Consider the following 2,611-nt stretch of genomic DNA (forward strand, 5'->3'; position numbering starts at 1 on the left):
TCCGACTTTCTCTGAATGCTTAGATCATCTGAGATTAGTTCTAGAAAGATGTAAGGAGAAGCACTTAGTTCTTAACTGGAAAAAGTACTAATTCATGGTTAGAGAAGGGATAGTTCTTGGCCATGTAGTTTCGAAAAAAAGAATTGAAGTGGACAAGGCCAAAGTAAATCTTATTGCAAGTCTTCCACCACCCAAATCTGTCAAAGAAATCCATTCATTTCTAGGACATGCTGGATTTTATAGAAGATTCATTGTCAATTTTAGCAAAGTGGCTCGCCCATTAACTAATCTCTTAGCAAAAGAAATCAAATTTGAGTTCACTCATAAATACCTAGAGTCTTTTGAATTCCTTAAAAAGGCACTCATTTCAGCTCCTATCATTCACCCTCCTGTCTGGTCTGAACCTTTCGAACTGATGTGTGATGCGTCTGATCATACTGTGGGTGCAGTTTTAGGTCAAAGAATTAATAAGCTTCCTAGAGTTATTTACTATGCAAGCAAAACCTTGAATGATGCACAGCTTAATTACACTACTACTGAAAAGGAGTTCTTGACCGTTGTCTTTGCTCTAGAAAAATTTAGATTTATTTGGTTGGGTCTCACACCATTGTCTACACTGATCACTCAGCCATTAGACATCTCCTAGCAAAGAAAGACGCCAAGGCACGCTTGATACGATGGATCTTACTCCTTCAAGAATTTGACTTAGAAATCAGAGATAAAAAAGGTACAAAAAATGCAGTAGCGGATCACTTATCCCGAATCATAGTCGCACCATCTAGTGAATCACCTATCAATAAATTTTTTTCTGATGAACAGCTCATGTCTGTGTCCACTGAACCATGGTATGCCGATATTGTTAACTATTTAGCTGTTGATAAAGTTCCTTCTCATTGGACTACTCAAGACAGACACGAATTCTTTGCCCAAGTGAAGTATTTCATTTGGGATGATCCATACCTCTTTAAGCAGTGTCCTGATCAAATAATTAGAAGGTGTGTCCTGGACAATGAGGTTAGAAGTATTTTATCATTTTGTCATGACCAAGCATGTGGTGGTCACTTTGCGTCCAAAAAAATAGCTGCTAAAGTCCTTCAATATGGATTTTATTGGCCCAATCTATTTAAGGATGCATACGAGTACTGTAGAAGTTGTGCTCGATGCCAATAAATGGGGTGAATCACCAAGAGAAATATGATGCCCTCAATCCAATCTTGGTGGTTTAAATTTTTGATGTGTGGGGGATCGATTTTATGGGCCCATTTCCAAACTCATTTAGAAATGAATACATTTTAGTAGCTGTCGACTATGTCTCGAAGTGGGTAGAAGCTCTTCCATGTAAATCTACTGATAGCAAAGTGGTTATAAAATTTTTAAAAAAAATATTCTCTCCCGCTTCGACATTCCTAAAGCAATTATTAGTGATCGGGGGACACATTTTTGTAACCGACCCTTTGCCACATTAATAAAAAAATATAATGTCACTCACAAGTTGGCCACACCTTATCACCCTCAAACTAGTGGACAAGTAGAAGTGTCCAACAAACAGATCAAACAAATCTTGAGAAAACTGTTAATACCAATAGAAAGGATTGGTCCTTGAAATTAGTTGATGCACTATGAGCATATCGAATCACCTTCAAGACCAATTTAGAAATATCTCCCTATAGGATTGTGTTTGAAAAATCTTGTCACTTGCCTGTTGAGCTAGAGCATAAAGCCATATGGGCTATTAAAAATTTAGATATGGATTTGGACGTAGCTGGAAACCATAGAAAGCTTCAAATTAATGAATTAGAAGAACTTAGAAATGAAGCTTACGAGAATGCTAAGGTATACAAGGAGCGAACCAAAGTATTTCATGATCAGGCAATTATGAGAAAATTATTTACTCCTGGACAAAAAGTTCTTTTGTATAATTCTAGATTACACTTATTTCCTGGAAAGCTTAGGTCTAGATGGACAGGACCTTTCTCAGTTAAAGAAGTCTTCCCACATGGAGCTATAGAAATTGAAAATCCAAGTAATGGTGCTGTGTTTAAAGTTAATGGTCAAAGATTGAAACCATTCTTGGAACTACCCAAAGAATCTATTGACGAAGCCATGGTTCTCTATGAGCCAATTTATCATGATTAAATTGCTTGAAATATTTTGTCTGGCTGAAGACATTAAACTTAGCACTTCTGGGAGGCAACCCAAATTTTTTTTTTCTTTTCAACTAATATCTTTTCTATTGAATAAATAGAGATACCAGTCTTCAGGCTTCGGACTTTCAGACTGACATCACACCAGAACACCTTTAACAAAGAACACATAATCAGGTGACATCTTTCTTTTTCTTACATTCAGTGTGTTTCTTCCTTCATTAGAAATAATGATATTTAAGTTGGAGAGTAAAAATAAAAAACAAAAAAAAAATCTTGAGCAAAATAGATTAAATATATAATATATATAATAATAATAATAATAATAAGAGTTAGAAAGTATTTGCTAATGACTGTAACGAGTTAAGAAGTAGATTAGTGGGTAGACTTTTAGTAACTTACTTAGATCACCTAAAGGCTATTAGCACTTCTAATTACATATGCACACTGACAAGGCAAATAGGTGC

Source organism: Elaeis guineensis, chromosome 9 (genome assembly GCF_000442705.2).
Source record: "Elaeis guineensis isolate ETL-2024a chromosome 9, EG11, whole genome shotgun sequence".
In the NCBI taxonomy this organism is placed as follows: Eukaryota; Viridiplantae; Streptophyta; class Magnoliopsida; order Arecales; family Arecaceae; genus Elaeis; species Elaeis guineensis.